The 23,124-nt window shown below is 44.2% G+C and overlaps 1 protein-coding gene across 2 annotated transcripts in view; it reads left to right on the top strand.

Annotated features, from left to right (window-relative positions):
• Nucleotides 1-19,095: 19,095 nt before the first annotated feature.
• LOC127573612 (terminal nucleotidyltransferase 5A-like) overlaps nucleotides 19,096-23,124 on the top strand; it is a 68,040-nt gene continuing 64,011 nt past the window's right edge. The window contains exon 1 of one of the 2 annotated variants that reach the window (XM_052021989.1): nucleotides 19,096-19,233. The gene's annotated coding sequence lies outside the window, so the exon portion shown is untranslated. The remainder of the gene's footprint in view (nucleotides 19,234-23,124) is intronic. The other variant, XR_007956789.1, reaches the window with a different exon arrangement.

Genomic DNA, 23,124 nt, shown 5'->3' on the forward strand with positions numbered 1-23,124 from the left:
TGCGTCAGGAATCCCTCCTGGACACATTTAACAAATTCCATCCCATCTAAACCTTTGGCACTAAGCAGGTTCCAGTCTATATTTGGGAAGTTGAAGTCTCCCATTATAATAACCTTGTTATTTTTGCTTCTCTCCAAACACTGCCTGCCAATCTGCTCCTTTATATCTCTATTGCTACCGGGTGGCCTATAGAATACTCCTAGTAGAGTAACTGCTCCTTTCTTATTCCTTAATTCCACCCATACGGACTCTAGAGATGATCCTTCCACAACATCAATCTTTTCCACAGCCGTAACAGTGTCCCTGACCAGTATCGTCACCCCTCCACCTCTTCTCCCCCCTTCCCTATCCCTCTTAAAACACCGAAAACCAGGAATATTCAATATCCACTCCTCTCCTGCCGTCAGCCACGTCTCCGTAATAGCCACGATATCATAGTCCCCATACTTATCCAAGCCCTCAGTTCATCCCCCTTATTCCTGACACTTCTTGCATTTAAATAAACACACTTCAGTCCATCTACCTTACTACTTTTATCGCCTGTATTCTGCTTCTCCTTCCCCAAAGCCTCTCTACCTGTTTGATCTAACTTTTCCCCATTCCCTTCTTCCTCTGACTACTCCTCCGGTTCCCTTCCCCCTCACAAACTAGTTTAAACCCTCCAGAACCACCCTAGCAAATCTTGCCGCAAGGATATTGGCCGCCTTCTGGTTCGGGTGTAACCCGTCCTCTCTGTACAGGTCCCACCTTCCCGAGAAGAGATCCCAATGATCCAGAAATCTAAAACCCTCCCTCCTGCACCAGCTTCTCAGCCACGCATTTATCTGCCACCTCCTCCTATTCCTGCCTTCTCTATCACGTGGCACTGGCAGCAATCCCGAGATTGCTACTCTTGAGGTCCTGTTCCTCAACTTTCTGCCTAGCTCATTTTCTGCCTACAAGGAGATTGATGGGAGTAGGGTAGTTGGTGTTGTCTACATGGATTTCAGTAAGGCATTTTGACAAGGTCCCTCATGGTTGGCTGATCCAGAAGGTTAAGATGCATAGGATGCACTGTGTTTGGATTCAGAATTGACTTGACCATAGAAGACAGAGGATAGTGTGGAGAAGTGTTATGCTGGCTGTAGACCTATGACAAGTTGTGTTCCATAGGGATTGGTGCTGGGATGTTTTCTGTTTGTGATATGTATAAATGACTTGGATGAAAATCAAGATGGGTGTGTTAGTAACTTTGGAGACAACACAAAGACTGATGGAGTGGTGGATAGAAACATAGAAAACCTACAGCACAGTTCAGGCCCTTCAACCCACAAAGCTGTGCCGAACAGGTTCCTACCTTAGAAATTACTAGGCTTATCCATAGCCCTCTATTTTTCTCAGCTCCATGTACCTATCCAAGAGTCTCTTAAAAGACCCTATCATATCTTCCTCCACCACCGTTGCCAGCAGCCCATTCCACGCACTCACCACTCTCTGAGTAAAAAACTTACCCCTGACATCTCTTCTATACCTACTCCCTAGCACCTGAAACCTATGTCCTCATGTGGCCACCATTTCAGCCCTGGGGAAAAGCCTCTGACTATCTACCCGATCAATTCCTCTCATCATCTTATACACCTCAATCAGGTCCCCCCTCATCCTCTGTCACTCAAAGGAGAAAAGGCCGAGTTCCCTCAACTTCCTTTCATAAGGCATGCTCCACATTACAGGCAGAATCCTTGTAAATCTCCTCTGCACCATTTCTATGGCTTCCACATCCTTCCTGTAGTGAGGTGACCAGAACTGAGCACAGTACTCCAAGTGGGGTCTGACCAGGGACCTATATAGCTGCAACAATACCTCTTGGTTCCTAAATTCAATTTCCCGATTGATGAAGGACAACACACCATATGCCTTCTTAACCACAGAGTCAACCTGCGCAGCCACTTTGAGCGTCCTATGGAATCGGACCCCAAGATCCCTCTGATCCTCCACACTGCCAAGAGTCCTACCATTAATACTATAATCTGCCATCATATTTGACCTACCAAAATGAACCACTTCACACTTATCTGCATTGAACTGCATCTGCCACTTCTCAGCCCAACTTTGCATCCTATCTATGTCCCTCTGTAACCTCTGACAGCCCTCCAAACTATCCATAACACCCCAATCTTCATGTCATCCACAAACTTACTAACCCACCCCTCCACTTCCTCATCCAAGTCGTTTTTAAAAATCACAAAGAGTAAGGGTCCCAGTACAGATCCCTGAGGTACACCACTGGTCACTGACATCCACGCAGAATACGACCCTTCAGCAACTACTCTTTGCCTTCTGTGGGCCAGCCAGTTCTGGATCCACACTGCAATGTCCCCTTGGATCCCATGTCTCCTCACCTTCTCCATAAGCCTCACATGGGGTACCTTATCAAACACCTTGCTGAAATCCATATACACTACATCTACTGCTCTCCCTTCTTCGATGTGCTTAGTCATATCCTCAAAAAATTCAATCAGGCTCCTAAGGCAGGACCCGCCCTTGACAAAGCCATGTTGACTGTTCCTAGTCATATTATACCTCTCCAAATGTTCATAAATCCTGCCTCTCAGGATCTTCTCCATCAGCTTACCAACCACTGAGGTAAGACTCACCGGTCTATAATTCCCTGGGCTCTCCCTACTCCCTTTCTTGAATAAGGGAACAACATCTGCAACACTCCAATCTTCCAGAACCTCTCCCGTCTCCATTGATGATGCAAAGATCATCGTCAGAGGCTCCACAATCTCTTCTCTTGCCTGGGGTACATCTCATCTGGTCCCGGCAACTTATCCAACTTGATGCTTTCCAAAAGGTTCAGCACCTCCTCTTTCCTAATATCTACATGCTCAAGCTTTTCAGCCCTCTGCAAGTCCCCACCACAATCCCCCAGACCTTTTTCTATAGTGAATACTGATGTAAAGTATTCATTATGTACCTCTGCTATTTCTTCCGGATCCATACACACTTTCCCACTGCTGCACTTGATAGGCCCTATTCTTTTGCATCTTATCCTCTTGCTCTTCACATACTTGTAGAATGCCTTGGGGTTTTCCTTAATCCTGCCCGCCAGGGTCTTCTCATGCCCCCTTCTGGCTCTCCTAATCTCCTTCTTAATCTCCTTCCTATTATCCTTTTACTCTTCCAGATCTCTAACATTACCTAACTCTCTGTACCTTTTGTAAGCTTTTCTTTTCTTATTGACTAGATTTATTATAGCCTTTGTACACCACGGGTCCTGTATCCTCTCGTGACTCCCCTGTCTCATTGGAACATGCCTATGCAGAACTCCACACAAATATCCCCTGAATATTTGCCACATTTCTTCCATATTTTTCCCTGAGAACATCTGTTCGCAATCTAATCTTCCAATTTCCTGCCTGAGAGCCTCATAATTCCCTTTACTCCAATTAAACGCCTTTCTAGTCTGTCTGTTCCTATCTCTCTCTAGTGCTAATGTAAAGGAGATAGAATTATGATTACTATCACCAAAATGTTCACCCACTGAGAGATCTGACACCTGACCAGATTCATTTCCCAATACCAAATCAAGCACAGCCTCTCCTCTTGTAGGCCTATCTACATATTGTGACAAGAATCCTTCCTGAACACACTTAACAAACTCCACCCTGTCTAAACCTCTCACTGTCTGGAGATGCCAATCGATGTTTGGGATTTTAATCCCCCATCACAACAACTCTGTTATTCTCTCACCTTTCTAGGATCTGCTTCCCTATCTGCTCCTCAATATCCCTGTTACTATTGGGCGGCCTATAAAAAGCACCCAGTAAACTTATTGACCCCTTCCTGTTCCTAACCTTCACCCACAGAGACTCCGAGTCCCTCCATGACGTCCACCTTTTCCGCAGCCATGACACTATCTCTGATCAACAGTGCCACTCCCCCACCTCTTTTGCCTCCCTCCCTGTCCTTTCTGAAACATCTGAAACCCGGCACTTGAAGTAACCATTCCTGTCCCTGAGCCATCCAAGTCTCCGTAATGGCCACCACATCATAGCTCCAAGTATTGATCCAAGCTCTAAGCTCATCGGCCTTGTTCACGATACTCCTTGCGTTAAAATAGACACATCTCAAACTTCTCTGAGCACGTCCCTTCTCTATCACCGGCCTATCATACCTACTACTAGCTTTCTCTATTTGAGAGCCAAACACCTCTTTCCCAGTCTCTCCAGTTCGGATCCCACGCCCAACAATTCTAGTTTAAACTCTCCCCAGTAGCTTTAGTAAATGTCCCCGCCAGGATATTGGACCCCCTGGGATTCAAGTACAACCCATCCTCTTTGAACAGGTCATACCTGCTCCAAAAGAGGCCCCAATGATCCAGAAATCTGAATCCCTGCTCCTTACTTCAATCCCTCAGCAATGCATTTAACCTCCTTCCTATACCCACTGTCACTTAGCACAGGCAGCAATCTGGAAATTATTACCTTTGAGGTCCTGCTTCTCAACTTCCTTCTTAATTCTCTATAGTCTTTTTTCAGGACCTCATTCCTTTCCCTACGTATGTCATTGGTACCAATATACACCACGACCTCTGGCTGTTCTCCCTCCCCTTCAGGATATCTTGGATGCGATCTGAAACATCCCGGACCCTGGAACCTGGGAGGCAAACTGTCTTCCGAGTTTCTTTCCTGCATCCACAGAATCGCTTGTCTTCCCACCTGACTATAGAGTCCCCTATCACTAGTGTCCTCCTCTCTCCTTCCCTACCCTTCTGAGCCACAGGGCCGGACTCTGTGCCAGAGACACTAGAAATCCAGAGACATAGTTTAGAAGGTTGACAAAGGATACAGCAGGATATAGATCAGTTACAGATATAGCCAGAGAAATAGCAGATTAATCTGAGCAAGTGTGAGACGTGGCACTTTGGGAGGTCAAATGTGAAGGGAAAGTACACTGTTAATGACAGGACCTTTAATAGCATTGACTTACAGATGGATCTTGGGGTTCAAGTCCATAACTCACTGAAAGTGGCCACACAAGTAGATAGGGTGGTAAAGAGGCATTTGGCCAACATATCTTCTTTCGTTAGGGTATTGAGTAAGAAAGTCATGTTGCAGCTGTATACAACTTTTGTTAGGCTGCACTTGGAGTATTGTCTGCAATTCTGGTTACTTCATTACAGGAAGCATGTAGAGGCTTTGAAAAGGGTGAGGAGAGGTTTATCAGGATGCTGCCTGGATTAGAGGGTATGAGCTATAAGGAGAGGTTGGACAAATTTGGGTTGTTTTCTCTGGAGCATCATAGTCTGAGAGGAGACCTGATTGAAGTTAATAAAATTATGTGATGCATAGATAGGGTAGATACCAGAATGGAGACATGACTAGGTTCTAATGCAGCATTTTGACCTGAAATGTTGACAATGGTACTCGACCCATCGAATTCCTCCAGCAGTTTATTTGTTGTTGTTAGACAACAACAAATTTCTTCTTCTTACCAGGGTCGAAATATCAAATACTAGAGGACATGTATTGAAGATGAGGAGAGGAACGTTTAAAGGAGATGTGCGGGGCAAGTTTTTTGCATAGAGAGTAGTGGGTGCTTGGAACAGGCTGCCAGGGATAGTGGTAGAAGCAGATACAAAAGTGGAACTTAAGAGGCTGTTGGATGGACACATATATATGTAGGGAATTGAGGGATATGGATCATGTACAGACAGAAGAGATTTAGTTTAGTTCAGCATTGTGTTCAGTGCAGACATTGTGGGTTGAAGGGCCTGTTTTGTGCTGTACTGTTCTATATTCCATGGTTAGTCCCTGGATATTTATCCACTTTTATTTATTTCAAGACCTCCAACACCTCTTCCTTTATAATATTGATATATTCCAGGATGTCACTATTCTCTGCCCCGAACTCACTCGTTTCCATGTCCTTCTCCACAGTAAGTACAGATAAAAAGTATTCATTTCAGTCCTCACCCTTTTCTGGTGATTCCACTCGTAGATTACCAGGTTGATCCTTAAGGGGACCTACTCTCTCCTTGGCTACCCATTTACTCTTAAAGTACATAGAATACTTTAGAATTCTCCATTAGCTGATGAGCCAGGGATACTTCATGGCTCAAATCACCACTGTTTTCCTTTATGCTGTGTATATTCCAATTATTGAAATGTTTTCTCCTTAAGACAGGTTTCACTGGGACTCTTTGATGCCAAACTCAAGTCAAATGTTGCCTGTCACTCTCACCTCACCTCTGGAATTCAGCTCTTTGGTTCACATTTGGGCCAAACTTGTAAAGAGGTGATTTTGGTGAAACGTAAACATGTTATTGTGAGCATGCTGTTACTAAGTACGACTTAATAGTATTGTTACAGACACCTTTCTAACATATTGTCAAGGATTTAAAGCACAATCAGATGACTGTGTGCTAATTAGCCAGACTGGATTTGTCCTGCTTTTTGTGGACAGGACATACCTGGACAATTTATCACATTCTTTGGTCGATGCCAGTGCTTTAATGGTACTGGAACAGCTTGTAATGGAGTGCAAACTCTCAGTACTACAGATGAGATGTGGTCTGCTTTGTCGGGTTTGGTGGTCTCATCATTTCCTTACAGTATGTAGAGTGAATCAAATTTTTCTGAAGATGGATATCTTCTGAGATGATGGGGACTTGAGAGGAAGCTGAAATCAATCCTCAACTCGGTACTTTTGTTTGAATCTTGTTGCATCTTTCAGTAAACTTGTTCACTGCCATACACAACTCGATGAGGCAGGATTGATAAGCTTTGATCTGATCTGTTGGTTGTGGGATTTAACAACTTCAAGCTTCCAAGTAATAAAATAACAGGGATCACAGATTTCTTGGGTTTTGGTTTTATTATATAAGGTAAAAATTTAAAATATTTACTGAACCTTGCAACTTAAATTTGTCAGTTAAATTGTACTTTGAAAATTGCAAGTACACTGCATCTTGCTGAGACCTATTAAGTTCTACATCTGTGCAAACTTCCTGTCCAACCATTTAAATGTTTTCGTCCACATTTATAACAGATTTTCCCTTTGTAAACTTGGTATGTGTCCAGTTTAAGACTTCTCCTTGGCTCTACTTTTATGCTTTTTTGGATGCTCTGCTCTGAAGCATCCCTACTTCACAGATTGCCCCCTTCTTACCGATCCAGTAAGGTAGGACTTGCCTCACTTGTTGCCCAGTAGCAAAGTGAATGTGTGTGCAGCTTCTGCTAGCAGGCACCCAAGCAAACCCTTGGTTCTCAAGAAATGCTCTCAGTAATCTCTCTCCCAAAATATGTGGTCCTGCTTGATATTACCAACAAACACTACAATCGGAGTTCTGGGAATATCATTTTTCCATTCACCACTTTGTAATTTCACCACAGCTCCACAAATCCAATGGCAAGGCCTTCTGCCTGACTTGCATCCCTGACTATAGCATTTTGTTTCCTCCTGAACTCTCTTGTAGCATCCACTTGACTCTGCTGTGAAGAAGATTGTCCCGCCATTACCATTTCAATGTGTTTGTTCCTTTTCTGCACCTCAGAATGAGGCCCTGAGAGAAACTGTTTTATCTTTCAGTGCCATTTCCATCCTGGCAAGTATTCTGTGTGCTCCCTTGAACGTTACATCTGACATATCAAATAGTTCTGCTTGAGTTCTTTATTTTGCCAACCAAACAATCCAGCAAGACCCAAACTTACAAGAAAGATTTGTTGTACCTTTCAACCAGTGTTTTTAGCCTAACTATAGTTTCATTGTTCCTATGAGTGTGCAAACGTGTCACTCCCAAAAATCTCTGAAGGAGTTAAAATGCCCCTTTAGTGCTTTCACAACATCCTTGCCCAAAGCCTTGTCCTTGGCTGGTGGTAAACTCAAAAGTCCTTTGCCCAGCAACAATATCACTTCTTTTCTTGATGCTTTGATATATGTGGCCATTATTGCTCTGTTTTGTGTCCACTCCTGGGGCCTCCACAATATTGGTGCTTTCCTCTTGCTCCCTGTGTAGGGCTGACAACTGGGTCTGGTCACATTTTTCTTAGCTCACTGATATAGCTACCATATCCATTGGAGAACCTTATCACTTCATTATTAATTACTATGCAGGCATGGTAGAGTAGCAGTTAACGTAATGCTATTACAGCACCAGTGACCTGGGTTCAATTCCGGCCGCTGTCTGTAAGGAGTTTATACGTTCTCCCCATGTCAGTGTGGGTTTCCTCCAGGTGCTCCGGTCTCCTCCCACATTCCAAAGATGTACGAGTTAGGAAGTTGTGGGCGTGCTATATTGGTGCCCGAAGAGTGGCGATACTTGCGGGCTGCCCCGAGAACACTCGACACAAAAGATGCATTTCGATGCACATTTGACTAATAAAGAAATCTTATCTTATCTCATCTTAACTTATCCCTCTGCCACCATATCTGAAAGTCAACAGAATGCAGTGCCCATAGAGTTGTTTGTGTTGCTGTTCACCTAGAATTACCGACAAACATCCTTAAGGCAGAAAACACTTTACCGACAGAAGTAGCTATACAACAATGTCTCAAAAGCCATATGGACTTCAGGTATCCACATTTACGTAGAACATGGCACTGGAACAGGCCCACCAGCCCATGATGTCTGTGCTGAACACAATGCCAAATGAAACAAATCCCTTCTGTCCGTATATGATCCATTTCCCCCTATTCCCTGAATATCCATGTGCCTATCTAAAAGCCTCTTGAATGCCACTATCATATCTACTTCTACTTCCACCCCTGGCAGCACATTCCAGACATCTACCACTCTCTGTGTAAAAAAAGTTGCCCTGCACATCTCCTTTAGTCGTTTCCCCCTCACCTTAAGTGCATGCCCTCTAGTATTAGGCATTTCTACCCTGGGATAAAGACTCTGACTGTCTGCTCTATCTACGCCTCTTATAATTTTATGAACTTCTATCAGGTCTCCCCATAGCCGCCAACGCTCCAGAGAAAACAACCCAAGTTTACATGTAGACACAAGAGACTGCAGATGCTGGAATCTGGAGCAACACAGAAGGAGCTGGAGGAACTCAGCGGGTCAGGCAGCCTCGATGGAGGGAAATAAACAGCTGGTGTTTCAGATCGAGACCCTTCATCTGGACTGCCTGTTAAACATTGTCTGATGTGTACAGATGAAGGGTCTCAACCCAAAATGCCGACTATCCATTTCTCTCCATAGATGCTGCCTGACCCGCTGATTTCCTCCAGTGTCTTTTGCATTAGTCTAAGTTTACATGTACTACAGGGATCAACTGAATTAATTTAAAACTATTTTCTTTGTAGTTCTCATGTTTAATAGATCCTACTGACATTCCGGTATGTTCAGAGAATTGCTCATTTCTCTGCTGTAGCATTTTTTATTTGTGTCAGACACTTGCACTGTTTTTTGTGTCCTTGTTAAACACTGTCTGAGAAACATCATTTGCAAACTGCATTGCTTGTAGGTTTGCTCTAACTTCAGTAACATACATTATTTCCTCTGCTCTGATTTTCCACGCATTTTTTGTACGAATGGACATCAGAGAATCCCATGGGAGGTGATATTTCCAGAAGCATGCTATTGTTACCCTGACAACACTTTGCAAGCAGTTCTAGAAATAGAACAGAAATCCACTGGTCAGTGCCTCTGGTCTGCCCTGTGCTCTTTTTCAGTGTGAAGCATGGACTCCATTCCTGCTCTCCAACTTGTTCTTTTTTGCTTTCAATACTGCTTTTCCTGAAGCAATATTTCAGAAGAATTTCTTGCCCCTTAATTGACTCTGGGCTTTCCCTCTGCACTCTGCCCAGGAGTTTACTTGGTTGTCAAGGTGTGGAGATAAGAGATAAGGTGTGGTGAATACGCATTGAACTATGGCACTGCAGCCATTGGTATGATGGGACTGACCGGATGACCAAGCTGAATGGAAAAGAGCACAACCATTGGTGGCAAATGCTGTAAAAACTCTGTCAAACTGAAATCAACCAGCGTGGAGTTTAACTTCAGCAACCTCTGATACCAGCAGTTAATCCCCCTGCAGCTTTGAGCACCTTCTAAACAATGAACTAGTTCTTCCATCATTAAGTGAGTTTCGAGGAACTAAATGTTGAAGGATGTACAATTGAGATAAAATATGTTGCTGATCTGACAAATACATATTCCATACAAAGAAATGATAGAGCAAAAAATTTCCATTTAGATGAATTGAGTTATTTAACCTTGAAGTGTAAATTCTGTGGCTTTGAAATTATACTGCACTGATATTAAAATAGAAGCCCTTAATGAATTGAAATTCTTTTTCTATTTTAAGTCAAGCATGGCTCTAAGTAACAAAGAAATTTTGAATTGAACGAATCAGATATTTTTTTAAAACTGAATCTCTGAAAAACATTATTTACTAAAAATAGGGCAGCCTGCATGTGCAAAGTTACTTCAGAATTCCGAGAACTTTAGAATCTAGACACATTTAGTGTCACATACAAAGTGAGTCTTTTTGAATTGTTGATGATGTTGTAAATGGGAAATATTATATTTCTCATATTTCCTTGTGACGTAGGAGGCAATTTCACCCATCGAATCTATGTCAGCCCTTAGAGCAATCCAATTTCCCATTTATTTCCCTGCAACCTGCTCTCTCACATGTTCGTTAGCATCCCACCCTGGATTCTTCTACCAACTAGCTACACTGGGGATAATTTACAGCATAATGTCATTGGGATGTGGGAGGAAATCTGAGCACTGGGGGAAACCCACATAGTCACAGGGAGAATGTATGAACTCCACACAGACAGGTTTTCAAGAGTGTCGCCAGGTCCCGTTCACTTGTGGTAGCAGCTTCTGCTTCTGCTTCCCTTTCAGGCAGCAAGTGTCAAGCCCTTCTTACTCTCAGGATGAACTTATTTTCCTCAAGTCACCTCTAATCATTCCACCAGTAAGTTAAATCTATGTGCCCTGGTTATTGATCTGTCTGCCAAGGGAATTAGATCCTTCCTGTATAAGTATTCCTTATGCCTTCTGAAGCTCCTTAACTATCTGTCTCATGATCTTCAGGGATCTGTGGACATGCACACCAGGATCTATCAGTGACTTATTGCACATTCCTTTGGTTGTTTGTTCTTGAATGTTTGAAAGTTTTGGTTGTTTGGCCTTTCCAGATTATTTTCCATATGGCAATTTATTGCCTAGCTAATTCTGTAGTTCAAGGCTACAGAAAGATATTCTATTGATATATTTCTGTAGCCTAGAACTTTCTTCCTTACTTGTAAACACACTAGCTGGTATATTTGGTAGCTTCTTAATCACAGCCTCCGCATTTAATCCTAGTCATTAATAAGTGTCACAGATGGCAGTGGACCTACTACTGAATGATGCAGAACGTTGGACATTTCCTTTGACTTTTCCCATTGAGCCAATATTTGATCCAACTTGCCATTTTTCCTTTGATCCTGTGGGATTTTACTTTCCCAGTCAGACTGCAATTGGGACATTATCAGAAGTCTTGTTGAAATTCATATAAATTACATAACAGATATTACATAATAGTTACAGCCATTTGAGAGACAATTCGTCAGTTATGGTCTGAGCATCATAAATACAAGAAGATGAAAATTGGTTATGGCCCATTTCAGGAAGCATGTGGACATTACAGGAAGCATGTGGACAAGGAACTAAAAATGAACTCAGCAGGTCAAGCAGCATCCGTGGAGGCAAAAAGTATATGTTGATGTTTCGGGTCAAGACCTTGCCTTATCCTGTCAATAATGTGGCATGCCTGTTATGACTCCTGAGATCAACCTTTTTTTTACTGAGAGCACTACCTCTGAAAAAAGTCTTACATTTGAGGCATTGTACTAACGGTATTTATTTCTCAAATCGTTTTAAATAAAGCAAAGTATTTTAGCCACAACACCACTCATCTGTTACCTGGCATTGGGTTTTACTTATGTGTTTCATTGTAGTGCAAGTGTAACACCAAGAGATGGAGCTAAATTAACTTCTATTCAATATTATTGGGCTGGATCACACTGACAGAGTTTGGTAGAAAACAGCCAGCTGACTGCTGTTTGCACATTAGCATGTTTCAGACTCCACTCCTGTTCTGCAACGTGGCAGTATAGGTTGTAGTAGAGTTCAGAGATGGGTGCACCTTACTCCACCCTGAACGCAACTCACCAATGAGTCCAGAGGTGCCAACTTACCTGGCCTTTCAGCTTTACACTAACCATTGCTGTGAATTGGTTACCGACCTTCATTAAAAAAGGTGTTTTTGGTTACTCTTCTTTATTTCACTGTATATTTGTTTTTAGTTCATTAATAGTGGTGTTTTCACAATTATTTTAAATAAAATTTTCAATTTTTTGTTATTGAACTCAGTTTAGACCAGTGAAACAGGTTAATAATAGGTATCTGGAGGCCTGCTTTCCACCTGTGGCCCACTCCAGTCCATGGGATGTGGAACCAAGGCCTCGAGGCAGCAGGGAAAAGGCTAATGGAGACTGGCGTGAGGATGCTGGGGAGCAGCAGGTCAGATTGACTGAGCTCCACCCCATTATCCATTTTTAATTGGAATAATATTAAAAGTGTGGAGGTACAGTATGTACTGTATATCAATGACCATAACATTATAACCACTACTCTAAATTGCATCCTTTATGCTGCACACCAGAAGCTATGGAGCACGATAAAACTCTAAGCTATGCTGAGGGTTGTGAATGCATGTAACGGCCGGAAGGGTGATGTCTAAATGCATGCCTGTACATAGGCACTGAGCTGAACATGCTCAGCTTCTGCACTGTAATGTTGAGAGATGGCATTTTCTCCCAAGATTAAAGAAAGTTAAAATGACATAAAGTGGCAGGAGACCCAGAACATTACCCGAGCATACCTGGGATCTCACCCTGCTTTGATTGTTTCTGTCTGGTATGGTCTGAGATGCTCACCAACTACACTGATGTGTCAAAAGCCACTCTGTAAAATTTATGAATGGATGGGGCAGAGGGAGTAGAAAAAAAATTGGCTTCATTGATAAATCTAGGAGATTTAGAATAATGTGGGGGAAACACTTTTAACACAGAGTCTCTAGGATTCAAGACCAGAATAAATGAACCATGTGATTGTTCAACAATATAATAGAGAAGTGATTGAAGGAAAAAAGTAATAATGAATAGCAAAATATGGGAGGCCCATGGGATTAGGATGACTGCTGATGTGAATAATAACCGCTAACGGGGACCAAACAGAGCAGCTTGTTACTTCACTGTGATTTCTATATGATTCAATGTGTCCATGTGAAAATATCAACTCACCGCTATCTAAATGTACAAGGTCCTTTTGATGATTTAGAATATAAAAGTTAATTAGAGAATAATCTTAAAATGAAGTCCATAGTCAGTATCGGAAATGATGTTGAGTGAAAAAGGGTTATTTTTGACTTCAATATTATTAACGGAATGAAAAGATCTTTGAACTGTCACAACCTCATAAATCATTGAATGTTTCTATCAGTGTGAAAGGAAATATCTTCTTTCTCTGAGTCAGTCTGCAGAATTGTGGACATGTTGCATCCATGCTTGTGTTGTGGGCTCTGAGGTGACTGACACCACCTATGGGGGAACTGCAGGTTCACCACAGAGGGTGGCAGGTGCATCCCCAGAGGAATGCGGATGGGTAGTTTGCAAGGTGGTGCATTCCTTCTGCCTCTTATATAGGTCTTCTGACTGCTCCTGATGCATGAACTCAAGGTTCTCAATACAATGCCTGCACTTTGAGTGGCCATGGGGCAAGGATTCCAACGGGTTAGTGGGGATGTTGAAACTTTTCAAGAAAGCTTTCAGCACATCCTTGAATTTTTTCCCTCTCTGTAATTAAGTTCCTGTGACAGAACTCAGAAAATAAAGTCTGATACTAGGTGTGCAAATGATATGACTTGTGTGTAACAAGAAGCTCAATGCTGAGATGTTAGCCCGGGAGAGGACACTGGCATTGATTCACTTATCCTTCCAGTGGATCTGGACTATTTTGTGGTGACACCAATGGTTATATTTTTCTTGTGGTTTGAGGTGCTGATTGGAGGTAGACCAGGACTCAGAACCAGTGGACAATAGTTCTGTGCCAGCTGTATGGTCTTGATCTTTAAATGATGTTTTCACTTGACCAAAGTCTATGCTGGTGCATTTAAGGTGGTGGTGAAATTTCATCATTCTGAAGTTTTTTAGTTGGGGTATAATCTATCAGTCATCAGTGGTGGCAAGGCTGGACTAAATAGACAGACTGCTGCAGCATGGAGTCAATGGCATTCATGTCAGCAGTCATGGTTGAGGTGATCTTTGAAGTGTTGCTTCCAGTGGAAAATAACTGCCTCTCTGTCCTTGATAAATTCATCTGGTTCTTAGCTCTTGGTTGGGTCAGAGTGTTTGGTCTGCTGGTGGCCTTAACAGTGCTGATGAACCATCCATCTATAAAGAAAGGGGAATTGATAGTTGGATAGAAATAAAGGTGTAATACAAAAAGAAACAAATGGATAATCTGACAATTTCAATCTCATATTTCATATTTCATTATAAATTAGGCCACACCCTATCGATTCAATGTCAACTCTCAGAACAACCCCATCAATCCCATTCCCCCACTTATTGCACTGCAAGTTATCCCTTCATGCATGCCCATCATCAGCCTAGTTCTCCAACCAACTATCTACCCTAGGGGTAAATTATAGAAGCCAATCCATCTACCAACAAGCACATTGTTGAGATGTGGGAGGGGAATTCCAATCAGTCACAGAGAGAGCATACAGATGCCACACAGACAGCACTGGATGTTGGGATTGAATCTGGGACAGTGGAAAGGTGAGACAGCAGCATTACCTGCTGGACAACTGTGCTGCCCTTTTGTTTAAGGAGTCGGAATAGCTTTGGGATCTGTAAATGGAATTTCAGTAGAAAAGTTGTGGGCTCTGAAAGAATGGCCAGTAATGGTACCATAGAGGGAAGGGAGAAGAAAGAACACTTTAACACAGGATGCATTAAAATGTCTCAAGTCTCAAGAAGATTGCTTAAGGAGGAGGGGGGTAAGGCACTTTAAGAATCTGGGAACAAAACAGAAAATCCTGTACAATTGTACTACCCCACACAAAAACACACTGAGATGACTGAAGTGACATTACAGTAATAACATTTTGCACAATAACTTTATTTATATTTAGAAACCAACTGTAAACTATGTGTTTATAGTTTGTATAATTTGAAGCATTAAAGAATTTATCCAGTGATTAATATTGCTAATCGCTCATCTGTTTCATTTCTGCCAACAAAGCAGATATTTAAAATTACAAGCAAGAAAATTTATAATTTTAGATGAACAGATGAACAGTGGTAAAGTGTGAAGTGTATATCACATTTATCCACTTTACAACTTCAAACTGTGGCCACTTGCATATTCTAGCTCCAGTCATTTGCCTTGCCCAGTGAGTTGGATGATGCAGTTCATAAATTGCCTGAGCCATATGGTGTTTATGTGTGGATTATGAGGGAGTCAATGAGTTCAACCTGTAGTGGCGGCTTGATATGTACAAGGGCTAGAAAGGGAATCTGGGTTGGTATGCTGGCGGGCTTTGCAAATGTTAATGAACTTCCTGAATATGTCACTAAAAAATAATTTCCAATTACTCAATGTTTTGGGAAAGGAAGGGTAGTAATGCTTTGAATCAGAATGTTCTGGTGGGACTTGCATTGACTATTTTTCAATACAATTAAATCCATGGAGACATTTCAATTGCACAACGTCTTTTCACAGTAATGCACTTCCAGCTCAACACTACAGTAAATTTACAGAATAAATCTAATGCCCAGAGATACGTTTAACTCCCCAGTGAAACACCTTGCACCATTTGGATTTGTCAGTGCAAATTCATTGAACTATTAAATGTAGTTTATAAACCACCTCAGTTGGACTCTTTGGGTAGTTTGCAAACCCATCTGGACCTTTTTTCACCAGGTGAAAAAAACCCTGCAGATACTGTAAATCAAAAATAAAAAAAACAAAAATGCTGGAAATAGCAGATCAGACTGCATCTGTGGGAACAGAAACAAAGTTAAGGAAGACCTGAAATGCTGACTCTATTTCTCTTCCCACAGATGCAATGGGACGTGCTGAGTATTTCCAGCTTTTTCTGTTTTTAGTTGGAGCCAGGTATTTTAGGCATTAATGCAAAATTGATTTAACCTGGAGTAAATTGCCTAAAGTATTGCTGGTGACTTTTTGTTTGTTTCAAAACTGGTCAGGGCACTTCCATGTGCCTCTTTATATTCCTGTTGTCAAACAAGGATGTAATTTTGTCATTTGTGCCCTGCCTATTTCTGTCTTTCTTGACAAAATGGGAGCCCCAAGGTGTTGAGGAATAGTCTCAGCGCAACCTAAAGCACATTGCTCCTGTTTCTTGCTTTCCTTGTTACCTAAGGGGACAATCCATTGACCCATCTGGCAGCTTCAGAGCAGACTGCAGGATGTGCATGCATTACTTAAAGTCCAAAGAGACTTCCTCCAGCATTTAGCTGCTGAACTAGTCGCGCAGTAGATACCTCAATTGTAAAACTGCTGTTATATTGGTGCTGATGCAGGGTTTCGACCCGAAACGTCAACAAATTCCTTTCCTCCCGCAGATGGTGCTCGATCTAAGTTCCTCCAGCAGAGTGTTTGTTGCTACAGGTATAAACCTTCTGAAACCATAACCTAAAGCAAACCAAGTGATTCTTCCCTCTGTTCAATGATTGCAGACCAATATAGACCAATAATTAGACGGGGAACCCAAATGATACCTAGTACAGTAATCTCTCCCACGTTGTATTCCAGATCTATTTGCATTGATGACAAGACATGAGTGAACGAATCTCCTATCTAGTGACCGAAGCGGCCCGCCACAACAGTTTCATCTTGATTTTATTTTCTGAGGACATATGTATTTGCGCTTTGCCTGGTTGACTGTGGATCCTCACGGCTGGGGCGGAGACAAGTGAGACCACTTCCTGACGAGCTGGAGGCCTGGCACTGGTCCTGGTTCTCCGGTACAGAGAGTGCCACGTCCGGGCGCTGCCTATCCCCCGCGGCTGCCGATGTGGCTGGAGTGGAACGGCACAGGTCTTGTTGTGGTGATTCTGAGTGCCGACTCTTGTTCCTTTACGGCCAATCTTACCGATCAACACAGTGTTCCAAAACTGGGTGATCCCATTGCAGGTGTGGAGAATAACCTGTCTTTCCCTGTATACCTTGTGTATCCAGCGATTACGGAGATTTGTTGTAGCTGGGCCCTTTAAATAAATATGTACTCTTCCCGCCGGAGAGGACAGCATTCTGAACTGTAAGGGTAACCACACTCAACGGATACGGAGAGGAAGCACAGCTCGGCCCGGGGAGCAGGGGGTCACCGAGAACCGCCAGAAAGCTCATCCAACTTCATGGCGCATCCAAGCTGGACAATGAGACCATAATGATGGGATCTGTGGGCTGTAACATCGCCACACCCAGGAACACTCGTTACCGTGGGTCTGTGAAGTTTATTAAAGCCACTGCTTGGTTTTCTCAACGCGTTTCAAAGTGATTCTTAGATGCCGTGTGTGGGGAGTGTAGCCTGATCCGAGTGTTTCGAACTGTTTGCAGAATCCCCCTTTGGCCATTTCACTTCACCCCGAGTGGCAGATCAGTGGGAGACCACTGCCCGCCGGGGTCAGAGTCTCACTCCACTGACTCCCACACGTGGTTCTTATCCATAAACATATGCTACTCCAGTCTGCAATGCAGGATTGAATCCACTCCCACAACTCTTTCAGACAATATATTCGAGATCACAACTCGCTTCTTAAAACAAGTTTCATATGTAACGTGTCATGTTGATAAGCTAACCTAACTTAGTCATAACAAAGTCTGCTTCCAAACCGTGAAATGTCGGCGACCAGCGCCGCTCTGCCACACTCGGCTTTGTTTAACAAGGGAGCTCCGTGTTCCTCACTGCTACAGTGACTGGTCCAACCCCAACCCGTCTCCGTGAACCGCACCGTTCCCCTCTCCACATCAGCGCAGGGGGCAGGGAGTCGGGAGCTCGGGCAGTCACCAGCGGATGAGCCGGCAGTTCCTCCTCACCCTAGCTCCCAGACTCCAGAATTATTTCTCACAAATCTGGAAGTGATTCTAACCAAAGGGAATTAAACTGAATGTGCACGTTGGGCTGATGGAATTGGAGGCACAATGCAGACGGGCTAACGTTTACTTTTCTTGCACCATGTCCTGAGTGAATGTCCTTGCGTGGATATCGGTTTTAGTTTGCCCAGGTTAGGGAATACCCTAACCGCTGGTGTGAACGTTGGATAACTTCACTCGCCGGCTGTGCATCAGTCCCACCTGGACTGAGAGCGGTGGCGAGTAGGTAAGGTGGGCGTTACACTCAATAAAGAAGTCAAATATTTAACAACCTGCTAACACGACTCCAGTAATGAGGCTGGAGGTGAGCCTCAGGTCAGCTAATGAAGGGTTGTGTCTCCAGGTGAGAAAAACCTGCCTCACATTTTTATCGGTGACGCAAATTATTTAAGGATTAAATTCCCGTCACGCAGCTCCGGACTCCAAATGTCATATTTCATGGATATTAATCGCGCCCCGACATGAGTGCAGTGTTCGTCACTCTGAGGACGTACTCTCCATTCGCGGGGTCACTTTAAAGCGCCGTGGATTTGTTTGTATCCCGGACCACCTTAAATATCTGACGACAGCATCTCCAGGACAACAGCTTTACGCTCCAAGGACGGAGCTAGAAAACACACAGACACGGAGATCTCTTTCAGTACCACCGCTCTCCTGGACAGATCCCTGCTGCTCCCGGGGAGACCGTCTCCAGACCCGTCCCAAACCCGATTCAGTGGCCGCAGCGAGGAGCAGGACCCATCCCGAAGTAAGGGGCAACTGCAACATCTGAACCCGGAGCCGGATCCAGCCGCCGAGCCAGCGGGAGAGTCCTTGGTCCGCAGCCCGCCTCACAGATCCGGATCCAGTGTCTGCAGCTGGGGAACGGGTCCCAGATTGGGATTCAGCAGCCAAGAGTGACCGAGAGTCGGAGCCAGCCCTTTCAGGAGCCGTATCCCGGAAACTGGGCCAAATAGCTCCAGAGGGAGCGAGGGAGAGAGACAGCCAGCTGTTCAGCCGGAGCACAGTCGCGAGTTGCAGCCCCACACCACACGCCTGGCGCTGGTGACCCACTGTCGGTGAGTATCTGTACTCCCCGCCACACGCTCTCTCGGATTTCCCTTTGCGCAAACCCCCATCCAGTAAACTGAGAGTTCCCGCGGAGACCGAGAAAACAACACCCCCACTTGACAACGTCCGTGTGATCATTCGGGCAAACCCACCGGGTCAGGAATCAACCCTCACCACTTGGGGACGCGGGCTGGGGGGGGGGGGCGGGGTGGGGTGGGGAGGCGGGCTGGGGGGATTCACACAAGTTCACACCGGGACATCCTTCCAAGTATTTCACGCTGAGCTGGGCGCGGGGTCCTTCTCCGCCCGTATCAGGTGGTGGTGATAGTTTCAGGATGTCGGTCTCCAATATTGTTAGGAACAGGTGGGACGCGGCGGCCTCGATGCTGAGAGGGACATTAATGTAAATATTTACAGAGAGTCTGGGCGCGGCGCTCAGTTTCTGCACCTTCACAACATCGCGTCTTGGGCAGGGCTGGTTGGAAGGTGGAAGCGCTGTCTGGGACTACATGGCTAGGGTGTTATGTGGCGATGTACAGCACTGCCTTATCCTCACATCCACACAGCTGTACAGGCAGCAACCAGCTATATACATGACACGACCGTACTGTATAACCTTACATGAGCAGTCTGCGTATGGACATCAGCGCATGTATTGAGACTAACCGCAGCAACACCGTATGGAATGGGGTGGAAATAATTCCAGTGGCGGTGACCCATTCCAAGAAAGGTTCCAGGAAATTCGTTAGTAAGTGAATAATAAAATAGACGCAGCGGTTGTAATGGGAGCAGAGGTGGTGTACCGATCCCAGAGGGGTGCTCGGCAGACACCGATCGCCCTGCGAGTTGTACGGCTGGCGCAGTTCTTTTTCGGACGGAGCGCTTGATTATTTACTCTGGCGGCGAGCACTCTGTCTTTACCTAGTTCGTCCTGCGGACAGTTTCCGGAATATAGACACATCAGCAGACTGTCTCCAACCAGTCACAAAAAGCGGTATGGTTGGTTGGAATGACAGGGCAAGTTGAGAAACCAGTAATAAAGAAAACAGACATTATCCCGGGCTTTATAAGTGGAGACGTGCAGCACAAGAGAACCATCCACATTTTACTGGTGCAGACACAACTGTAGCCAATTCTGGGTGCCGGGAATCAGAAAGAGAGCTGGTTCACTGAGGGACTTAAGTTACGTTGGGAAAGCTGCGGCTGTTCGTTGTCAGAGGCTGGGAGAGGTTCCGGTTTATAACGATGAAATGTACAGGCTGAGTTGGTGGAGAGGACCCGTTCCCACTGGTGGAAGGGTCTAAACCTAGAGGACAGGATGAAGCTGACTGACAAAAGAACCAAAACTCTAATGAGGGAAAAGTGTTTGGGTGTCGAGGATAGACTGCCTGGAAAGCAGTGGAGGTAGATTCAATTGTAATTTTCCAAAGGGTCGGGGAGAAGGCGTGAGGGTGATGGTGGGGGTGGTGGTGGTGGTGGTGGTGGGGGGGGGGGGGGGAACCAGCAACACGGCTCATGGATAAAGCTGGGATAGACTTGATGGGCCGAACGCCCCCTTTCCCGCTGTAACTATTCTGTGATGCCCATGCACTGGCTCTGGTAATCTTGAAAACTTCAGCTGACCCAACATGGGAGGTGGAGGTGAAGGAAGTTCCAGTTTCTATTTCTTTATTTAATAAAGCACTTACTGAATTTCTTTAATTTTAAGTATTTATTCCTTGATTTTCTTGAGTCCCCACCAGAGGACCCTTCCCCAACCCCCATATTTTCCCTTTCAAATCACTTTAACATTTAAACCTCTCAACCAGTTTACCAATCAATTTTAAACCATTAACATCATTTTTAAAATGTTCTCCCACTCCTTGTTTCCAGAAGTGATTCCTTTGGTGAGATGCTATTAAAAAGCTGTTTAGCACAGAATTTATTCCACATTCCCGCATAAAGTCCTCAGGCACCTCCTGTACAAGTGGAAAGCCATGGCTGTCAGACCGGTGGCACAGGAAGGAAGGAGTGATCCTGGGAATTGTCAGCTTTGACTTAACATCTCATGAGAACTCATCCAGTCAAAAACAGGCAAATAAACCTCCTCCTGCTGATGATTTATGGTCCATCCTGAGAACTGTGTGTGTGTGGGGTGGGGGGGGGGGCACCCATCTTCAGCTGCTTCATTAATGACTTTTCATCATAAAATAAGATGGGATGATGCTTACTATTAACAACACAATGTTTACTTCCATTTGCAATTACTTATAACATGAAGATCTCTATGCCTGCATTCAGCACTGGTGGGACAACATGCTGGAATGGGCTGACGAGCATCATTTGTACCACACAAGTACCAAATAAAGGCCATCTGCCAGTAAAAGTCTAACCACTTACCCCTGACATTCATGGCATTACCATTGCCAAACCCCATCATCAATCTCCTGGGAGGCACCATTGATTAGGAAATCAACTGGACCAGCCTCATAAATGCCATAGCCACACAAGCAGGTCAGATGCTGAGTACTCTCCACACCAAACAACACCATGCACAAGGCATTACTCAGGAGTGTGAGGAAATTCTCTTCAGTGTTGGGATGAATGCAGCTCTGCAAACACTCAACAGCTGTCAGGAGAAATCAGCCCAGTTAGAACATAATGTAAGAAACAGGAGCAAGAGCAGGTCAGTCAGCCCCTTGTACCTCAGCCCATCAGTGAGGCTATGACTGATCTGATCTTGGCTTCAATATTATTTTCTCATTCTCTCCCCATACCCCTTGACTCCCTTGTATTTGAAATGTCTGTCAATTTTCACCTTGAATGTATTCAATGAGTTAACCTCCACAGCTCTCTCAGTAGACAATTCGAAAGATTCATTACCCTCTGGGAGAAGATATTATTCTTCATCTTCAATCAAAATGGGTGACCCTTAATTCTAAACATATGCCCTCCCAGTTCTAGACACCTCACAAGGGAAACATCCTCTCAGCAACCACCCTATCAGAACCCCTCAAGATCTTATATTTTAGTAAACTCACATCTCATCCTTGTGAACTCCCCTGAGCACAGCCCAACTTGCTCAATCTCTCTTCATGCATTTCTGCACTTCTTCCTAGGCATCAAACTAGTGAAGTTTTGCTGCAATGACTCCAATACAAGTATATCCTTCCTTAAGTATCGATTCCAAAACTGTTTGCAGGACCCCTGATGTAGTCTCACCAACACCCAGTAATTCTGCATTAAAACTTCCCTTTTGACACCATTCCCCATACAATAAAGACCAATGTATGATTTTAGTATCTTCCCACTGGCCTGTGACCAGTGGCATGCCACAGGGATTGGTGCTGGGTCCACTTCTGCTTCTAATATTAATGATATGGATGAGAACATAGGTGGCATGAATAGTAAGTTTGCAGATGACACCAACATTGGTGGTGTAGGGGACAGTGAAGAAGGTTGTCTGAGGTTACAACAGAATATTGATCAACCGGGAAGGTGGGCAAGAGTTTAACTCAGACTGGAATTTAACCCAGATAAGTGCAAAGTGATGTAATTTGGGAAGTTAAATCAGGGCAGAGCATTATGTGGGCCCGAGGGGAGTGTTGTAGAACAGAGAGACTGAGGGGTAACTATAGAACAATACAGCACAATACAGGCCCTTTGGCCCACCATGTTGTGCTGCCCTTCAAACCACACCTAAAACTATCTAACCCCATCCTCCCACATATCCCTGTAACTTAAATTCCTCCGTATGCTTATCTAAAAATCTCTTGAACTTGTCCAATATATCAGCCTCCACCACCACCCCAGGCAGCGCATTCCATGCACCAACCACTCTCTGGGTGAAAAACGTCCCTCTGACATCACCCTTGAACTTCCCACCCAATACCTTAAAGCCATGTCCTCATGTTTTGAGC

Source organism: Pristis pectinata, chromosome 8 (genome assembly GCF_009764475.1).
Source record: "Pristis pectinata isolate sPriPec2 chromosome 8, sPriPec2.1.pri, whole genome shotgun sequence".
In the NCBI taxonomy this organism is placed as follows: Eukaryota; Metazoa; Chordata; class Chondrichthyes; order Rhinopristiformes; family Pristidae; genus Pristis; species Pristis pectinata.